The sequence below is a fragment of the Diachasma alloeum genome, unplaced genomic scaffold (assembly GCF_001412515.2).
Source record: "Diachasma alloeum isolate Michigan unplaced genomic scaffold, Dall2.0 Dall_scaffold_00880, whole genome shotgun sequence".
In the NCBI taxonomy this organism is placed as follows: Eukaryota; Metazoa; Arthropoda; class Insecta; order Hymenoptera; family Braconidae; genus Diachasma; species Diachasma alloeum.
The window spans coordinates 57,363-73,706 of NW_021681001.1; the positions used below are offsets into that span (position 1 = coordinate 57,363).

At 39.5% G+C, this 16,344-nt stretch overlaps 1 pseudogene; it reads left to right on the forward strand.

Annotated features, from left to right (window-relative positions):
- Positions 1-3,235: 3,235 nt before the first annotated feature.
- Positions 3,236-3,715, forward strand: LOC114841576 (annotated as a pseudogene).
- The last annotated feature ends 12,629 nt before the right edge of the window (positions 3,716-16,344 follow it).

Genomic DNA, 16,344 nt, shown 5'->3' on the forward strand with positions numbered 1-16,344 from the left:
TACGAGGCAAGTTAAGTGGAAAACCTACTTGAATGATTTCACGTTTGAGGTAGAAATCGAGGAAACACTTTCTATAATCGAAGCTGAAACTCGAATAGAAGAAAAGGATGAAAAATCAAATCCCACACCACGTCCACCATTGGACATGGAACGAATGGAACGAAACCTGGAAAAATTCTACGAGTATATGGAGAAAATCTCGGAAAGGGATGAGGAAATATTCCAGGAACCCCTAGAGCCACTGCTAGACCAGTTGCTACCACTCTACAAAATGAGAAAAACCGGTCTGGGTCCAGAATTTAAAGAAAACTTGAATGAATCCTGTCAAGAATTTGAGAAGAAGATGGCTGAGTTGCAAAACCAGTCCAAACCCCTAATCAACTCAACCGAGGAAATCTCAGAATTGGCGAGCTCCATCGACCAAAATCCCGAAAAAACAGAGAAGGAAGAAACACCTCAATTCAGACATTCTGTGATATCGCAGCCAAAGGTCACACGAGAATCCCTACTGCCGACACCAAGAGCTATAAAGTCACCTATGCNCAAGAATTTGAGAAGAAGATGGCTGAGTTGCAAAACCAGTCCAAACCCCTAATCAACTCAACCGAGGAAATCTCAGAATTGGCGAGCTCCATCGACCAAAATCCCGAAAAAACAGAGAAGGAAGAAACACCTCAATTCAGACATTCTGTGATATCGCAGCCAAAGGTCACACGAGAATCCCTACTGCCGACACCAAGGGCTATAAAGTCACCTATGCCAGGATCTTCTCCGGAAAAGAAAAATTCTTCAACAGACCTAACCCCAAGAGAACTGTTCCCACGCACCGAAGAAATCCATCCATCAACGTACTCCCGAGAAGCAGAAATTCCCCAAGCAAACGAAATTGCACAACCGCCATCAGCACAGCTACCGGGAGTGTCTTTGAATCCATACCCCGAATTCCTCACGCCTGACCTTCCCACGAGCGGAGAGCACGGTTTCATACAAACCCAACGAGAAATATCTCAGAACAAACCAAATGAGGAAACTATGGACGACAAGATCACTATACCGCAAATTGAATATCAGCCTGCGAGCAATATCAAAGAAACCCGAGATGGACTAACATTTACCAGGGGAAACATTGCTCATTTCCTCGCAGCAGATGGAGAGATCAAAAAGCAAAACACCAAACTTTTAAGAGACCTCAATCTGATAGACCTGGAGGAAATATGTAAGCTCAATCCAAAACTAGGTCAAATCATCGTCACGAAGTGCGGAAAATTTCGAACATTTACCCGCATTGCGAAGCAATGGCACTTCGAAAAAGTAAACAATCGGATACTAAAACTCTGCCTGAAAAATCTCAAAACCGCCATGGGAAAATACAAAATCACTGAAATAAAAATAGCATCTCAGGGCGACGAAATAGACGACAATATCAGAATACGAATAAAAAAAATAAAAAAAAATAAAAAATTCTAAGAGAATTTGAATTTAGAGAGAAAAAATTTCCGCTTCACCCAGCCGGGAATCGAACCCGGGTCTCCCAGATACGCGCCGGGCACTCTTACCGACTAAGCTACCGGGAACCACAGAAATTCACTCTCAAATTCACCTCAAACACCGCCTAACCTCCTTTAGGCATTAAAGAATTCTAAGAGAATTAGAATTTAGAGAGAAAAAATTTCCGCTTCACCCAGCCGGGAATCGAACCCGGGTCTCCCAGATACGCGCCGGGCACTCTTACCGACTAAGCTACCGGGAACCACAGAAATTCACTCTCAAATTCACCTCAAACACCGCCTAACCTCCTTTAGGCATTAAAGAATTCTAAGAGAATTAGAATTTAGAGAATTTTCTTCCTGGAGAAAGAATTTCAATTCCATCCAGCTACTGTAACTCTATGCCATGGTGGAATCCGGATGCCTCCAGTAGCCCTAAGACCTGAAATAATTAAGGAATGCCATGCAACTCTCCCCGGAGGTCACAAAGGGATTGTGAAAACCTTCAACCGAGTAAGAGAAAGGTTCTACTGGCCCGGGATGGAACAAGAAATGGAGAGATTTATCAAACTCTGCCGAACCTGTCAACTAGAGAAGATTCGAAGGGTGAAATTGCGACAGCCCATGCTCATCACCGAAACACCTAGCGAATGCTTCGAGAGAATCTCTATCGACACCGTAGGCCCCCTCCCAGCTACACGTATGGGTCACTGCCATATTCANCACAAAGGGATTGTGAAAACCTTCAACCGAGTAAGAGAAAGGTTCTACTGGCCCGGGATGGAACAAGAAATGGAGAGATTTATCAAACTCTGCCGAACCTGTCAACTAGAGAAGATTCGAAGGGTGAAATTGCGACAGCCCATGCTCATCACCGAAACACCTAGCGAATGCTTCGAGAGAATCTCTATCGACACCGTAGGCCCCCTCCCAGCTACACGTATGGGTCACTGCCATATTCAGACAATACAGGATAACTTCTCCAAGCATTGCACCGCTGTACCACTTAAGGATATCAAGGCTCACACTATCGCTCATGCACTAGCAACCAAATATGTAGCCCTGTACGGATGCCCCAAGATAATCCTCTCAGATAAAGGGACCAGCTTCCTCAGCAAATTGTTCAATCAACTGGGAAAGGTCCTGAGATTCCACCATATAACGACATCTGGATACAGACCTGAGTCAAATGGAGCCCTTGAGAGAAATCATCACGTACTAGCCGAATATCTGAAGACCTTTACCGACGAATTCACCGACTGGAATGAGCGACTCCCCTTCGGCATACTATCGTACAACACCACGGTACATAGCTCAACAAATTTCACACCATTCGAAGTCCTGTATAGAAAAAGGGCAGTTCTCCTCTCCAATGTCACCGACGAAGATGAGCCAATTCATACCTACAACGATTACATGGTAGATCTAACTAACAAATTGGAGAAAATTCACCATCTCGCATTCGACCACCTAGAAAAGGCCAAACTACATTCCAAAATAGGGCAATTCGTCTACGTCGAGAAGAAACCCAAGATCGGAAAATTGGATTAGGCCTACACAGGACCCTACGAGATTGACGACATCACAGAAAAAGGAAACGTGTACCTAGAAAGTGAAGACGGACACCACTTCATGAAACACCCAAATAAGCTGAAACCTTGCGCAGAATGAGTCAATACCGATTCCAATGCTGCCAAACAAACCATCCCGACCCTACAAACCACCAAAAGCAAAACCATTCCAGGGACATGAGTGCCGATGGATCAGGACGCACGCCAGATTACGTCGATGGCTCCTGCTCCTTCAACGGCTCAATCGATGCCAAAGCAGGAATAGGAGTGTGGTTTGCGGACAACCACCCCCTCAACACCTGTAAAACTCTGCAAGGCACACGGGCCACCAATATCACCGCCGAAACAGCGGCAGCCATCGCAGCATGCCAAATATGTAGTCGCCACGACATTTCAAGAATAAGAATAATCACCGATTCCAAATACCTCATCAGCTGCATGACTGAACACATAAAGAAATGGAAATCAAATGGCTGGCTAAATGCTAAGTCCGAACCCATCGTCAATCAAACACTCCTAAAACAGCTTGATGAACTCACTCAGAAAATCGACATCCAATTTGAATATACCCCAGGACACCAGGGAGTATACGGGAACGAAAAAGCGGATGAACTGGCAAAAATAGGATCAGAAATAATACCCACCGAACCTAACTAGACCAAAGCCGAAACCACTCCAAAAAAAAAAAAACAAAAACAAAAATTGTCCAACTTACAGAACACAATACCATAAGAGCTATCATCATCATATGGACCACCGTTTGGGTAACCAAGGCCCAAACGGATTTAACACCCGATCAAAACCAATCTATAGACCACAACCGCGGACTCTACTATGAGAAAATAGACCAAATCAGAACGATCAACAGAAAATGGCGACTGATGCTCACCGTAGACATGCACAGCCTCCTAGGATACCCACTGCCTGGGATGGAAACCATAGAAAAATATCAAACCGAATGCAACACACAACAGGGGAAGCAAACCTGCGATAGAGTACTAGGCATACCCATCATGAAAGAGAACAATATGACACTCCAAACAATACAAAAACATCTGGAAAAAATCTGGAAAAGTCCAGAACAGAACTCCAAAAGACGATATAGTAGATCCCCTTTACTAGGATTCGTGGGCACCATATCAAGATCCCTCTTCGGCACCATGGACTACAATGATCAAGAACACATCACCAAAGAAATTGATCGACTCTATCAAGACCAACAACAAATCACCCATTTAATCGGAAATTGGACTCACATCATTCAAGCCGAAATAAACGCCATGAAAAAGGAACACGAACTGAACCACGAGAAAATTATAAAGGTTACAGACAGAATAAACATCATAGCTTCCAACACCAACCTACTGTCTGACAAGCTGACCCAAGTAGAATACATCGCTAGCCTCGACGAAACAGCTATAGAAATACAACATGCCGTCGGAAAGTATCTAGAAAGGACCCACAGCATCCTCCATGCCAGAGAAGACGCAAAACACGGAAAATTAAACCCCATCCTAATAAATAACAAAAAATTAGACAAGGCCATAGAGGAAATTGGAAAAGTCATCACCGACAGCATCTTTCCAACATCTCCGGAAAAGACAGATTTGACCATCCTAAGCCAAATCAGTGACATGCACACCGATTTTAACAACGGCTCCTTCCTCATAATCCTCGACATCCCACTACTAAGCAGAGATCTAATGGAACTCTACAAAATAATCCCCTGCAAAGTTCCCAAGAGAATCCGCGGGAACAGAACAATCACAGCATACGTAGAACCACAAAACGAATACATCGCAACCTCAAAATTCACCAACAAAAACAGCCAAATGAACCGAGAACATGTGCAAACCTGTATTCCACTGGAGAACTGCCTAGCTTGCCCCAGAAACCTCCCCCTGAAGAAACCCAATANGTTCCCGGTAGCTTAGTCGGTAAGAGTGCCCGGCGCGTATCTGGGAGACCCGGGTTCGATTCCCGGCTGGGTGAAGCGGAAATTTTTTCTCTCTAAATTCTAATTCTCTTAGAATTCTTTAATGCCTAAAGGAGGTTAGGCGGTGTATGAGGTGAATTTGAGAGTGAATTTCTGTGGTTCCCGGTAGCTTAGTCGGTAAGAGTGCCCGGCGCGTATCTGGGAGACTCGGGTTCGATTCCCGGCTGGGTGAAACGGAACTTTTTTCTTTCTAAATTCTAATTCTCTTAGAATTCTTTAATGCCTAAAGGAGGTTAGGCGGTGTTTGAGGTGAATTTGAGAGTGAATTTCTGTGGTTCCCGGTAGCTTAGTCGGTAAGAGTGCCCGGCGCGTATCTGGGAGACCCGGGTTCGATTCCCGGCTGGGTGAGACGGAAATTTTTTCTCTCTAAATTCCAATTCTCTTAGAATTTAGAGTGAATTTCTGTGGTTCCCGGTAGCTTAGTCCGTAAGAGTGCCCGGCGCGTAGCTGGGAGACCCGGGTTCGATTCCCGGCTGAGTTAAGCGGAAATTTTTTCTCTCTAAATTCTAATTCTCTTAGAGTTCTTCAATGCCTAAAGGAGGTTAGGCGGTGTTTGAGGTGAATTTGAGAGTGAATTTCTGTAGTTCCCGGTAGCTTAGTCGGTAAGAGTGCCCTGCGCGAATCTGGGAGACCCGGGTTCGATTCCCGGCTGGGTTAAGCGGAAATTCTAATTCTCTTAGAGTTTTTTTTTTCCTCCTTAGACTTGACCAACGGGGATTTATCATATGTCAATTTGAAGGTCTCATCGAGATCGAGGAAGCAGCTCGCGGATTGAGATTGTGCAATGATATTTTTGATTCGATTAATGGCTCTTCTGATGTGAAACCTGACACTCCACCCCTACGAACCCCGATTACAGCGAATAGTCCCCACCATGAATTTTGCACAAAAGCTATACGTGAACTGAAAATGATGCGCTTTGTTGATCCCATCTCCCTTTCCAATCCCAATCAACCATTCTATCCAATTTCCAGCTGGATAATGACTCTGGAAGAATTTCAAAATTTGTGGAAAGAACTGCAGGCTAGGGGCTTCACTGAACTTCAAGGGAAATTCATCAACCAAAACACACTCGAAAATTCTTTTGGAGCCACGCGATCTTTCAGTAATTGCAACAATTCTCCTTCATGCTGGCAGTTTGGCCCCACATACAAAGCCTTACTTATTAGTAAATTAACTGATGAGAAGAGAGTTGGATCAAATAGGGAGAAAACGAATGGTGGCCTTCTATTTACGCTGGAAAATTTAATATCTGAAGGCAGTGAAGTCAATAAATCTCCAGGACCCAGCATTATCATGAAGAAAGAATATGATAATGTTTTCCCTCTCCCAGAATCTAGTCTGGATCCAGCTAAAAGAGATGATCAAGTTCACAACATTATCACTGTCATTTCAATTAATAAAATTGTGGAAGAACTTGGAAAAAATTCAGTCCTGCCAGATTTCTGGTACAAATGTCAAAATTGTGCAGTGCGTCGCCTCCGCCCACAAGCTAATAAAAAGTCGGATCTGGATATAATTTATGAGAAAATACTTAAATGTGTTCATGTGACTATGCCTCTTGTTTGTCATCAGAGGAAAATTTCACAAGTCCTATTGGAGAGAGTAACCAGATAGATTGATGACCCGTGGGCTTTCTGTATACTGCACAGGGTAACTCTTCACCTAGAGCTTCTAAAGCTCATTATCATCCAGTTTTTGAGTGACTGGTGCACCATGATTAATCGACACTTAACCGGCAAAGTTAATCAACTCAGAACACAGTCAAAGTTTCGAGAAGTCGTTCGGAGATGTGAAAAAACCCTGAAGCGTCCGAAAAAAAAGACCAACAAGTAGTCTATCTCAGTGCGCACACGAGAAAAAATTCCTATCAAAATCAAGTACATTCATCACAAAGTTCTGTTGGATATCTATGGAACTCATAGTGAAAACTATTTATTCAATTCGATCGGATTTTCGATGAAATTTTTTCGTGCGTGTGTGCACAAGTTATTCTTCTTTCCTTTGTTGTGAATTGGTGAAATGACATGGGTTTCAACACAATATAATTCTCATTTCTTGGCACGATTGAAATTATTCTACGTACTAATTGTATAGTCCCCATATCATTATACAGAAAAAATCCGTAAAACTAATGTTTCCATCCCTATTAAGCTCAAATATAAGAAATAAAATTTCGCCCTGAAACTGAATTACTCTCTCTCATTTCACCTCATCGCTATCCATTTAGTCAATAAGATGGCTCTATGCAATTAAGGCGTCGTCAATATCTCATGGATTTACATAAATAGGAGGATACTAATTAAAAACCGTTGGACTAGAGATCTTTTTTGAATAGATCGCGGTAACATAATCGTCGCGTAGCAAACTATTGCGACGGAGGTCGATTCACTTCCTTCGTCCATATTCGGACAATCTCGGCCGGGTGGCTGAGGCGTCGTTATACGAATCGTCTTTTGTTTTTCACACGTAGTACATTTCGTCCAGAGCTCAGCCGTTTTTGTCCAATTATTTTCATTCTTGGCTTGAATTTCCTGTCTTTTCCGACTACAAATTTCTCCCAGAAGCGTGACATTGAAATTCTAGAATAAACAGGTAAAATGTTTTGTTGCCTTTGATCGATTCTTGGCTGTAAGAATTACGTTATTATTGCGGTAAAACAATAATGGACCGATTCTCGATAATTATTTCCTATTTTTTCCGCATCACAATGAACAGCTTCTAATATTCTTTCTAAACTAATCTGGAATGATTTATATTCACGCATGATATTTTTCATTCTAGATAGAATTAGCAGCTCCGTCATTGTGAGTTATTTGTGGATCATCTAGAACACATAAACATGATGACATGTCTTACTCTTGATATTCGGTTGAATTAGTTTTAGAATTTTTTCCTTCGTTGTTAAGCTTATTTATATTATCGACAAAAAAAATACGAAAATGATAACGGAATGTATACTGTGAATAAATTTCGGCTTTTTGCTTCCGAATGGCAGCTTTGTAATCGTTGATTTCGACGCTCTTCTAATTTTGCCTGGAAATGATGTAGAATGTCATAAAACGTGAAGATATGATGTTTTTAGAAAATGTGTGTATGTATGTCCGAAAGTATGTGGTCATTTTTCGGGAAATTTTTATAAATTACACCAAAAACAAGCAGGGGTTTGAGCCCATTCGACAGAAGACATGTGACCGTTACTTTTTGCTTCATTAGTCCTTTTTTTCATTTCTACCAATTCCATTGGCAGTACGCTTCCGAATGAATCCATAGCAATTCTCTGTCCTTGTGACAGGTATACAACCGTAACCACATGCTACAGGGTGTCTGCAGGAAGATATTCAATTTTTTTATGTAAAAGATTTATACAAAAAATTGAATATCTCCAAAACCACTTCATCGATTGTACCCATCCAAAATACCAAACTTCAGTATTGTAAGAGGTATAATCATACCAAAATTTTAACTGCCTATCCCCATTTTTCATAAAGTTATCGGGTGTACAAGACTTGAAAAAAAAACAAAAACGCGAATATCTCGGAAACTTTGTATGAATGGGCATATATATTTTGATTGATTTAGATAGTGGCCACCAAGACTAACATTTTGAAAAGAAAAAAATTGAAATGCGTCCAGTAGTTCATGAGATATTTGAAGAAATATATTTACAGAAAAAGGTTGAATATCTCAAAAGCCGCTGGGCCGATTGCGCCCATGTACTACACCAACCTCGAATGTTATAAAAGCTAGACGCGTACGAAATTTCAACTCGCTATCTCCATTTTTATTAAGTTATCGTGTAAACAAGATTTCTCATGAAACAAGACGGTTATTGATCGGTGACTTTAATATTGATGTATTTCATGAGAATAGTTCCGTTGAAAAATATTTGAATACCCATGATTTCGAAAGGGGCATACCACGATTAACATCCATGACGAATTTTAATACTCAAATTGACATAATATTCGTGAACAAGATGATGAGATATCTGTCCGGAGTCTACGAAACATATTTTTCTGATTATAAACCGATTTTTATTGGACTCTATGATGTAAATGATGTATTAAATGTGATTAACCAACAACATGTTAGTTCAACAAATCCATCGAATATTACAAAGAGCAGTTATATATCCCCGACCAAAAAATTGAACGAAAAAACGAAAACTCAACCTAGAATTGTTTCAGAAGTAATACTTCTAACAAAAAAGAAATTCAAGATCGCGTGTGATGATGTATTCCATTTACAGTATACTTGTGGCTTCGACAGTATCATACCACTATTAACGTCAGCCTATGAAACTTATTCGATTTTCACAAATTTCATCGACATTTCACTAAGGAATGACTTGAGCTTCATTAAACAATTTCACCTTGACAATGGTGGCAATTATATTTATGAAAGGAGATTGAACATTTTTTTGGAACACAGAGAATTTTTTCTTGATATCAAAAGTTCAGATGAAAATCATATCGTCTTGAATGCAGCCACGAAAGTAGTAAATTTATGCACAAAAATATTTCAATCGGTATCAAGTTATACAACCCATATCAATTGTCCTGCATGTGGCAGTATAACTATTAGTGAAACCATGATCAAAATAAACATCGATGCAATGTTCCAATACACTTACAAGGATTTTTTATCTGTTTTACTTGCAACTTTCCAAACTATCGAATATAAAGTTCCAGAATGTGAAATGCAAGTTCATGCATATTTTCATCAATTTGTTGAATTTCATGAACACCTTTTCATCGAATGTCCTTCGTATTATAATTTGCTAGTGCCACTGCAAACTTTCCCTGAGGTTTTGAATGTGAGTCATTCAACATATTCTTTAGCTGGAATAGTTAATTTCATAAACCCAACAATCATCACTCCGTCAGCAATTGGCCATTACAATGCATATGTTTTTAAAGAAAATAAATGGATGAAATTTGACGATCTACGCTCTGAGGCAATTGCTGGGCTCCATAATACAGAAAATGTTTGTCCACATTTATGCATTTATATACGGGTAAATGATTAATCACTGTACCTCAATATTTACGAATATTCAACCAACCAAATCTGTATCCTGAGTCCGCCGACAGATTAAGGCGGATTTCAACAATAGTCGGACGCCTCTCTTCTCAATCGATCAGGACCGAACCGACTTGAGAACGTCTGTATGAATGTCTGTGACAACTGAGGCCCCTTTTTTGCTATGTACCAAAGCCACTGTTGTCCTGAATGAATCTTAGCGTCCCCCTCTGATGCTGTGTGGGGACACTGAAGAAGAAAAAACGTTGTGCCGATTCTAATGTCGCTTTTTTGAGTAATCAGACATCGCCACGGATGATACGTTGAGAACAAAGACGTCCGACTGCACATGAGAGTTTCAATTTTGAATGACAATTCGGGGTATCAATACACCACACAAAAATAGAAGCGCACGCAATATACAGAGTGTCGTACTACTGCATGCACATAGCATGTGCCCGCACATGCGCATAGCATGTGCCCGCACATGCACATAGCATGTGCATGCAGTAGTGGGACACCCTGTAATGAGAAGTACAATATGGTGAGGTCGGGCAGTAAATTGAGGGCTAAATGTGATGACGGTCATAATGGTGGGTCAATTCAAGAACTTTAATGATTCGCACGTGAAAAAACAACGAAGGTCTGAGGATAGGAGTACAATAAAAGTCACCCAATAGAAGGGTCACAAAAGTCTAAAGGTAGAAGGGTGATAAAACTCATATAATATAAGGATCACAAGGGTCGCGAAATGAAACATTCACAAGGGCCACACAATGGAATGGTGTCAAGGGTCGCCTAATATAAGTGTCACAGAACGTAAGGGTCGTAAGACTGGTAAAATCAAAGAGTCACAAAGGTCACAAAATCCTCTGTCTCCGCCACAATTATGGCTTTCGAATATTCATCAAATATTAGATTATATGGAGTAAAAAAACATGGATTTGTATTATATGACTTTTGAAGTCATGCAGAGATGGAAAACATTGATAAAATAACGATTTGTGATTTTTCAGAAAAAATGCGTTTCGGATGAATTACTCTATGCCAGGATGTACTGAATCGATTGACACAAAATTTTATACATGAATGTGGGCCAATCATGCAAACTAGTAACCAGAATCTCAGATGTTTAGTCCATGTTTGACGCGTATTGTAGAGCCGACATTGGATTTTAATTTAAAAAACTAGACAAACGCTGATATTTCGAAAACTTTTTATGGGAGGATATGCATATTTTGATTGATAGATAGATTCTTGATAGAAGATACCATGACGAATATTTTGAATAAAAAAGTCAATCGGACCAGTGGTTTCGGAGATATTGAGCATTATAGTTTTCCACCAAAAGTTAAATATCTCCTAAACTACTTATCAGATTCAGCTCATCCACAATCCCATCCGGTAATACCATAAAGACTACAATCGTACCAAATTTCAACTTTCTATCTTAATTTTTCGGGGCGCTATCGTGCGTACAACGATTTTTTGAAATGAAAAATGCCAGTTATTACCAAACTGTCGATAGTTACATAGCAATATTATCATTTGATCCAATAGATATTATCACAAAGAAGATTTTGGCGTCAAAAAAATTCAAATCGGTCATGTAGTTTTTGAGATATTGAGGAACAAAAATTTTTGAGAAATTGGTGTATCTCAGAAACTACTGGGCCTTTTGAGCTGAAACTACGCCCAGAAATGCTCCAAAGTAATACCAATTATGTGACAAAATTTCAGATTTTTAGCTTCAACTGTAGTCCTTTATTTGTCGTGATTTATAAAATTTTTCGAAAAAATCGACTCACGCTTTCGGACACACATACATACATGGTCTTCAAATTTTGTATTTCCACGTTTCAGACCATTCTACAGCATTTCCAAGCAAAATTAGCGAATCGAAAAATCGACCGATTACAATGCTTCCATTCGGAAGCAAAAGGACTAAAGTTCAAGCTAGAAATCTGAAATTTTGTAATTTAATTGGTATTACTTTGGAGCATTTTGGGGCACAGTTTTAGCTCAATCGGTGCAGTAGTTTTCGAGATATAGCAATTTCTCAAAAATCTGTTTTCCTCAATATCTCAAAAAGTTCATGACCGAATTGAATTTCTTTTACGTCAAAATATTCCTTGTGATAATATCTATCGAATCAAATCGAAATACGCGATAGCGTATCGGCCAAGAAAAGTTTTGACCAACTGAGCAAAAGATCAGGCCGAACGCACCGCGTATCTATACACGAAGCAACTACCCCCTCCACTACCTCCGAAACACATTTATTGAATAAAATGAAAACGTGATAACCTACGAAAAAAATTGCCTTAGTTACATCACATAAATCGGCCACGAGCTTTCCATTGATATCACTATTTTCTTTTTCGACTTAATATTAAGGAATTTACGCTCGTAGCAACGGGATCATATCCACATTCTCGCATTTCACATTATCTCTGAGCAGTGTGAGATTTCGTTTTCGAAGTTGGTAGCAGTGCGCTCCAACCTCACGCGCAGAGGAGGGAGATTTGAATAGCGCATTACTCTTTCTCTCTCCTTCTTGAATTCTACTGATTTGCATTTTTTAGACTCATCATCGACTTATTGTAAAAATTAATGAAAAATTGATGAACAAGGTCATATAGCGCTGTATATTGCATAGAAATTTTTTCCCTATCTTCGATTAATTTAGATTTTCAACTCAGTCCGTGAATAACATGTGGGTGAGTTTATTTCTGAGGTTATTTTACGCGGGTAATTTGCACGTTGGATTTTCTCATGAAATTCTCGAATCGAATCGGAGCATGAATTATAAATAAATGTAGGAACGAAATACCTTTTTTTCTTCGAGCAGAAGTGATTGAAAATAGTTTCTGTTGCGCGGAAAAAAATCAATTCGATTCATACGAAAATGATCGTGTGCTTGTTTTGGAAAAATGACGGAAATCTCCCAAAAAAACAAAAACAAATGTTGTTGCAAAAAAACTGCGCCAAGAAAAAGTTTTGTGGGGTCGTTTCTGAAAAGAAGAAACATTTTTTTCTGGAAACCACAAGTCCCATAGCAATTTTGCAAAAAATAAACAAATAAAAATCAAAGCCAAGTCAAGAAATGTCCAATGGATCATGGAATGTGCTACCAGATTATTACGGGGAGGATAACTCTGAATAGAAGGATTTTCAAAAAAATCTTCATAAAATAAAAAATTCAAGAGAGACATGATTCAAAGTTCTTGGCAAGGAGATTTCCAACTCATTGTCTCGTATCAATCTGTATTAGGATTTCTCATTTTATGAAGATTTTTGAATTTCGCTTTTCCTAAATCTGCATCTGATAGTTCATCAAAAAAGAAAGAGATGAGAATTTTTTCCGATTTTTAAAAACGTTCTGTGAGGTCCCGCAAGCAATTGCAAGTATTACAAAATTATCTGACCTACTGACAGTTGAGAGTCGTAATGTTTGGTGAAAAGTCAAATGGCTTTATAACGGTCGTTTGTCAGGTAGCAAAGTCGTCGGGCCCGAGCAGTGGCCATTTTCCACGTAATACACTACAGGTCTGCCTTCGCCCATTCAGTTTACTGAATTTCCTCCTCTCTCTCTTTCTCGCACGTTAGGCATTTTCTTCTAGCATTCGAATATTTCACGTAAATTTAATATTTTTCTCTATTTTTCTTTCGACTCTAATATGACTCTTTTTAACTTCCGCCGCGGGGACTCACCGCCGTGTTATTTAGACTTCAGAGTTGCCGGATTCACTCTACACTGCCCGGGCGCGTTTTGCGAGTTTACGGCAACGTCGCGTAAGGGGCAATATTATTTAACATGGGAAAAAATAGTTCATCTGTTGGAAATAATTTGTTTTTGTCACAAATTTTGGGAATCATGTTGTTTTGAACCTACTATAATTTTTTAGACACTTCAATTGACATAGTCAATTTTTGTTCAATTTTTCCGGTCAGCCAGTCAATGGCAATTAAAGAAAAACGACGCGCGGCGGCGTTTCCCTCATGACCAATCGAGGGTTAAGGATCTGTCGTGGAAGTGAAGCGAGCAACGTACTCTCGTACTTACGCATGCCGGGAATGCTCGTCGGCGTGATTATTGGAAAACTGGTTGGACGTAGAGAACATTTTCTTGAATAAAAATACTCGTCCATTTAAGATGGATCATATCAGTTTCTTAATATTTCCCTCTATTTCCAATAATTAACGGGGTAATTACGGTTGAATGTTGAATGAGAGTCGTCTAAACATTTCGTCTCAAGTATAGTTTTTATGGGAACATTTCCACAAATCAGTGGAAACGATTTTACAATACTATGCCTCCAAAATATTTAGGAAATTTTTCTGGGAATGGCAAGGCAATAACTGCATGTCATTTACTTCAGCGTTACACTGACGTACATTACCTGAAGAGCCTTAATCCCTAACTTGAGAGCAATTTATCATCAGAAAAGGCAAATTTTCGGCTCGTTCCTCGTATTTTTCAAACGGGGGCGGGAGGGAGGGCTTTAAATAGTATGTCTTTAATGTAATAAGACAGGCTTTGACAATGTTCTTGTCTAGACTNGGAAAAAATAGTTCATCTGTTGGAAATAATTTGTTTTTGTCACAAATTTCGGGAATCATGTTGTTTTGAATCTACTATAATTTTTTAGACACTTCAATTGACATAGTCAATTTTTGTTCAATTTTTCCGGTCAGCCAGTCAATGGCAATTAAAGAAAAACGACGCGCGGCGGCGTTTCCCTCATGAGGTGACCAATCGAGGGTTAAGGATCTGTCGTGGAAGTGAAGCGAGCAACGTACTCTCGCACTTATGCACGCCGAGAATGCTCGTCGGCGTGATTATTGGAACTGGTTGGACGTAGAGAACATTTTCTTGAATAAAAATACTCGTCCATTTAAGATGGATCATATCAGTTTCTTAATATTTCCCTCTATTTCCAATAATTAACGGGGTAATTACGGTTGAATGTTGAATGAGAGTCGTCTAAACATTTCGTCTCAAGTATAGTTTTTAAGGGAACATTTCCACAAATCAGTGGAAACGATTTTACAATACTATGCCTCCAAAATATTGAGGAAATTTTTCTGGGAATGGCAAGGCAATAACTGCATGTCATTTACTTCAGCGTTACACTGACGTACATTACCTGAAGAGCCTTAATCCCTAACTTGAGAGCAATTTATCATCAGAAAAGGCAAATTTTCGGCTCGTTCCTCGTATTTTTCAAACGGGGGCGGGAGGGAGGGCTTTAAATAGTATGTCTTTAATGTAATAAGACAGGCTTTGACAATGTTCTTGTCTAGACTGGAAATCAGTTGAAGAAAGACTTCCGAACAGTCGACATCAGAAAAATTGCTACGTTAATATTCTCTCTGCAGTGATCAGTGACAGAAAATACTTACCGATATGCCGGAAACACGACAGATCACCGATATCCCATTAGTGGGTAATGCATGTCCGGAGATTTGTGGGAACCAATTGCCGTCCAACAAACAAGTTCTTCAGTGTTATTTTTATTATAAGAAACATGCTGTACCAAATCTGACGAAACGCAAAGCTGCCATGTGTGTTATTCGAAAGTGTGCTGTGTTTTGGGAATTCGCAGGGATCCCAATCGTTAAAGAGTGCAATGCAATTGATAAATTAGAAAAACTAGTCAACGAATACCAAAATGTCTTCAGATATAGCAGCTCTCGAAAGGATGCATATCCAGGAGCCACAAAATGGGAAATTGAAATGAAGTGTAAGCTCGAAGAGTTATTCGATATTGCTCATCAATAACAAGTAGACGGTATGAGAAGTGAGAAGGGTCAAGCAGCCAAGATTTTGTTAAGTCTACATCGAGAGATGGGGCAAAAGGGTCGCTTGGATACAATCATCGACACAGGAACATGGGTCGTTCGTAACAATAAAGAAGAGGAAATCAAGGAAGTAAAATAAGGTATGATAAGCAAATTAAATTAATAAATTTTCCTAAAATAATTTTAAAAAGGAAGAGCGTTTTGTCTCCTCTATATGCAAAACACATACAGTTATAAGCAATTTAACAATGGGATTTCAAAATTTATCGATCCAAAGGATTCGAACCTCACGCTAATTTGATGCTAACCTCGTACCATTATTTATTATAAACAAATTTCGCATTTTTTTCCCGTGAAACTAATTTTTTCTCACTCAATGACAAAATTTTTTACAGAATGCTTTTCTCTCGTTTTTCTGGTCAATTAAAAATCTGAATTTTGATAAACTATTGGGTCTAGG